This window comes from Monopterus albus, unplaced genomic scaffold (assembly GCF_001952655.1).
Source record: "Monopterus albus unplaced genomic scaffold, M_albus_1.0 scaffold600.1, whole genome shotgun sequence".
NCBI classification, from domain to species: domain Eukaryota; kingdom Metazoa; phylum Chordata; class Actinopteri; order Synbranchiformes; family Synbranchidae; genus Monopterus; species Monopterus albus.
This window is the reverse complement of record NW_018128480.1, coordinates 33,658-39,125: the sequence shown is the minus strand read 5'-3', so window position 1 is coordinate 39,125 and position 5,468 is coordinate 33,658. Positions and strand designations below refer to the sequence as shown.

The window sequence follows — 5,468 nt, the reverse complement described above, 5'->3', positions numbered from 1 at the left end:
CCCTGGACAGGTGAGTTCAACACTTTTAAGTTGTTGAAATGAATTTAACAGTTACACGTTCTGACAGGTTGTTTATTTTTCCTGTATCAATCAGTTTAATACAGAACCAGCTGTTATGTTTGTGTTTCTCACATTTCTCAAGGCTGTAGAGGACAAGGACGGGGAGCAGGATCAGGATCAGAGCAGCAGACCTCATGGCTCAGGACTCCGTCAGTGGGATGATGCACAGCTGGAATATGATCTGGAAGCAGCACAGTGGAGCAAGGTTTGTACTTTATGTTTCATGTTACAGCAGCTTTAAGTGTGGAGTGGACGTCTTAGATAAGCAAGTCAGTGCTTTAGTTCTTGTAACCCTGAGATTCAGACACTTAGTGGTGGAGGGCAGCATAGTACACATAGTGAAGTACTGCAGTTACTACAAGTACAGCTCTTAGCCTTTGTATAAGGTGACGTCTTCAGACTCCTCTGTTATTTGAGTATCAGTTGGAAACACAAACAGTGTCAGTAAACTGTCAGATGACGACGACATGTAAATACTCATGTTTGAGAAGCTGAAATCAGACAGTTGTTTTGCTAAGTGATTAACTGGTGACGTTTTCTGTTACTTTTTAATATCATATTTTATTTATATAGCACATTTACAACAACAGAAAGTCATACCAAAGTGCTTCACAAGTATGTAATAAAAGCAGATAAGTTAAACCATCACAGCCTCAGAAGTAAAACAGACACTGTATTAACTCATTCACCATGTTGCATACATTTGCCATATTTTGATAATACTGGCAAAATGTTCTTGTTAAGCCTGTGTTAGTACCAAAGTGGCCTGTGAGAGTCCGAGGTCAGCGCCCACGCTGGCTGTGAAGAGCAGTGGGACCGAGTCCACAGTGTGTGAGCAGCAGATCAACACTCAGAGAGCAGGAGGCTTCAGCAGTGGAGGAGCAGTAACGTCTGCACACACTCGCTTCGTTACTGTGGCTCCACGAGGAGACGCACAGAGTTTGTGCAGGATGTTCAGACCGCTGAAGCCTCATACTGTCATCATGTCTGCACAGAGCAGGGACTTTGTCTCACAGTCCAGATTCCTTCACAGCCAGTGTGAGCATCTCCTCTGAAGTAATAATATAGCATTCTGTGATGTGGTTTCTTCCCTGAACCTTTGGTTCAGTTCTGCTGCTGAGGTCGGATACTGAGCAGGACTCACCTGAGATGTGTTGAGTCGTTCCTCGTCTGTCTGGTGTCGATCAGCTCGTTGTCACATTTTTATCCTGTCTCACATCACATCTGTTGTGTAGCCACGATGTTCCAGTGCCACACCAATAAGGAGGTGGCACACCCAGAGGCATTTTTCTGGCAAAACGCTGATGCACCACATCTTGATAAATCAACATGATGAGTAAACCCCTGAGGTCTGGTTATCAGGCATCCAGCTGAGAGCACGAACCTGAAAGCAGCTGCTCCGTGAGCTTTTAAAATTAAGTTGCATGTTAATACAGCTGCTGTGTCACATGCATCTTCCACCACAACCATCCTGTCACAGAATAAGTTTGATGCTGTTGTATATTTTTCCTGTTGTCAACAAATCTCATAAAAAGACCAAACCTCACCAATGCTAAACTTGACTTTCATGCAGGTAAACCAGGGCCCAGCCACATGACACAACGATAACCAAAGGTGCACTGACCCAGGCCAGACAGAAACCTGGGAGCGTTTGTTGTTTTGGAGACGAGCTTTAAGAAATCTCTTCTGTTCCTTCTGTATATAAAGTTTAGCTGGTTCCTGCTACAAACAGGAGAAAGCAGTGCATCTGTTGGGGACTGTTTTCAGCGGTGGATGAACCCACATTTGGTTTCTGGTGAGTATTAGTGGCAGTAGGATGGTGTGTGTGGGGCTGAGTCAGAATAAACTCCAGTGTGTGTGTTCATGGTGACGAAGGGAACAGTGGTCACCGGTGGCTTTAATGGTTCCTGGACACAATGGAGCTCTGTGGACCAGAGGGAGGAGACCTTGACTTCAGATGAAGTTGTGCTGCTTCTGGGCAAATATAATTTCACCTGCTCACACTTGTGAATTTGAAGGGGATGTTTCAGCAGGTTTTAAATAATTTAAAGTGCCACAGTTGGTGTCACATGGACCATGAGCACTAGAAACAGTATTTTAATATCACTGTGTGAACACCGGCTACAACGCTTTCTCAGCCTTTTGTGTCTCAAGGCCACAAACTGTTGAATATCTAATATTTTATATTAGCACTCATGCCTTCGAGCTCCCGCAGGGACGGCAGACCCTGCTTAATATAGAACTGACGAATTCAGAGTCGGTCAGTTCACATTTTCTGTATTTGATGTGTAAACAGAGAGTGTGTGAATTTCCAGGGTGGGGATGTTAAACTTCAAGAAACAGTCAACATTGATCTCGAACTATCATTTGACACCTTGTCCCTGCTGTCGCTCCCTGATATTTTACACATCATCTAAATGTATACATTTTGATAATAGTGAGGAGGTTCATTTCAGTTTTTTATTTTATTTTCTTTGATGTATTTCAGACTTTTATTTTGTACTCCATTTAGCTTATGAATTCTGTGGCCTTTAAGTGTACCCCTTGTATAACTTGGCTCTGTGAATGTGTGAATGTGGTTGTTGTGACACAGCAGTTTCTTTTAGACATTAATAAAGTTATCAGTCTTTCTATCTTAAGTTTTCAGTTACAAGGACATGAACATTTCTAAAAATGTGAAGGGAAACAATTGTTCAATTTTGTTTTAGGGTAAATAGTTTTTCTTCCTTTTAAGAAAAAGGTACAGTCTCAGTTCATGTGGATTTTTCTTAAAATATGTATGTTGTCTTCTTTATGTGTTTGTCCTGCTGTGGAGTTCTGTGTATATAATTAAAACTCTTCAGTCTGTCTGACCTCCTCATTTAGGCTGTTGACCTACAGCAGGTCCTCTCCCTGCTCTCAGACAACCTTTTTGTTCTGGCACCATGTGTTTTCCTCTTCATCACTTCCTGCCCATTCCTTGGTTAATATAAGACTCTTGGAGCTTTTTCTATATATTACATACAGATAGGCTACTTTGATCCTTTAAGTACATTCTACTTTTGCTTAAATGTATTCTAAATACAGGATTGTACTTTTTGTACTCTTTCACTGTAGTTTTGCTATTTTTTACATCAAGTATGCATCCTGTCCTGTCCCCTCTGCAGATACACGGTTGGCCGGGTGCTGACACTCCCTCTGTACATTTCTTCTAAACAGGCCAAGTGTTTGCTGTGTGGTAAAGAACAGGTCAGATGTTGCTGTTTCACTGTGGAGTCCACCGCGCGTTGCTGGACCTGCTTTCTGCCCGGCTCCAGTAGTGATTGCAGTGATTCCCAGGTGCAGCAGCAGGGGGCAGCAGTGCGCCACAGGAAGGAGTCGGAGACCCTGTGTCGGCAGAAGCAAATTCACTAATTAAACTAGTAATTGTACTGATGATTAGTTTGTCCCCGATTGACTCTGGAGCGTTACTCCACTGGTGCCGGAGGTATTTTATTTGTATTCCTTTAGTTAAGTAAAATTGATACTTCCTCATTAGAACGACGTCTGAAGCAACCACATCTGTTTCTGTAGTTAATTCTTTACGCTGTGTCCTAGAAGGCAGAGCCATGACACATTCACTTTGGTCCACTTGCACTCAAACAGCACTGTCGGGTTTGTCACTTTAACCAAGTCAAGAAGTTAAAGTTAGAACAGCCGAAATACTAAAACTGCAGACTGGGCTTAAACGGACCAGATGTGTAGTGACGTGACTGTGCAGTGCAGGACACTGTACTCTCCAGCGCTGCCTGCTAGGACGCTGAGGTGTGGTCTGGGGAAAGAAACCCTCCTCCCTCTGGTCCTGGTCCAGCTCCAGGACCCCGCCCGCCTCAGGACGGGAACACGACACGTGAGCACAGCAGAGGAGAGTCCAGGTCCCGGATCAGTTCTGGGAGAAGACGAAAAGCTTTTAGGTGAGTCTGTGATTTTTCTCTCTGTGTTGGAGTTGATGCCTCAGTGAAGCTGTGACCCGCTGACAGTGTTTGTCCAGCAGGACAGGAACCGTGTCATTGTCATGATGCGGAGGCCGCCTGTGTGCAAACAGGGTTTAGCGCAAGCGCAGTTTAGCGTGTTCTCTCATTCCCAGGTGCGTTTCTGCGAGTCCACATCTTGTTTTGTGAACACTGACACATCTGTAACAATTATCTCCAGGGGGATTTGTTGGGTTTTCCCTCTACAATAATAAGAGTAAAGTTTAGATCGCACTTTGTAAAGTGTCCTGAGGCGACTTTTGGCGTTATACAAGTAAAACTGAACTGAATTAAAAGGAACATCCAGAAGTTTTTATCATAGCACACCACGGCGTGGCTGCATGAGAACCGTGTGTTTATTGTGGCTTTGTGATGGCTTTGTTATGTAGGAATTGTGTTGGACGTGTGAAGGCTTTATTTTTTTATATTTTATGGCTGAATCTCCCGGAGCTGTCTGTCATCTTGTAAGACACTTCTGCAGAAATGAATACAGCGCTGCTCACAGAGGATGAGGTGGACAGTGAGGACACCAAACGTTGCACCTGGGTCCATCTTTGTCCATCTTTTGTGGGGACGTTTCTCTTGTGTTGTGCTGCGCTGACTCGCTGAAGCTGGTTACATAACGCGAGCCCAGAGATGACGTACCCCTGAGTCGGTATGACGGCGGAAACGCACGTTTCCTGTTTAACGTTTGAATGTTCTTGGAGGACATGTGAGGACGCTGTGGCCGTTAGCGACAAAAACACGGGATGCTTCTGGGGGTGGGGGGTGCGGTGGGTAGAGCAGCCGTCTTCCAACCGGTGCCCGAATCTCGGTGCCTGCAGTCCACATGTCGAAGTGTCCTTGGGCAAGACACTGAATTTGCCCGTGATGGCGGCGCGTACGCACGCAGCGGCCCTCGGCTCCAAACAAAATTTCGTTGTACGTGTCACAATGTTACAATGGCAATAAAGCTTCTTCTTCTTCTGTTGCATCCCTGAGACCGTATAGGCTCTCAAGATAAATCTCACGGGCAGTGCATGGTTAGCGCCGTGGGTTAGATCCTTCTGCCGCGCACACGCAGGGCGGGTTGACTGGCGAGTCCAAACTGAGAACCAAAGCCCAGCTTTTAACCACATCTCAGAGTCTGACATGAATGGTGCGAGGCAGCGTTCACCAGTTTCTGCTGGACTTTATCAGATATTTTAATTGTGTTAGTTTGAATGAGGGGGTAAAGGTGCATATTCACTCTGTAGCTTTTTGTTGGGACTCTTCATTCACTGTATAGATGCACAAAGGTTTGTTGATAACAGGCTGAGGGACTGTGTGCCGGATGTGGTAGTCTGCAGCACAGGGGCAGCACAGGGGCAGCACAGGGGCACCCCAGGGGACGGTGCTTTCCCCCTTTCTATTCACCGTCTACACGCTGGACTTTAAGTA

The 5,468-nt window shown here is 45.2% G+C and overlaps 1 protein-coding gene across 1 annotated transcript in view; it reads left to right on the top strand.

Annotated features, from left to right (window-relative positions):
- Window positions 1–3,678: 3,678 nt before the first annotated feature.
- The window catches only part of LOC109953277 (T-lymphoma invasion and metastasis-inducing protein 2-like), a 34,969-nt gene continuing 33,179 nt past the window's right edge, over window positions 3,679–5,468 (top strand). Inside the window, 1 exon segment of the mRNA XM_020588704.1 lies at window positions 3,679–3,992. The gene's annotated coding sequence lies outside the window, so the exon portion shown is untranslated.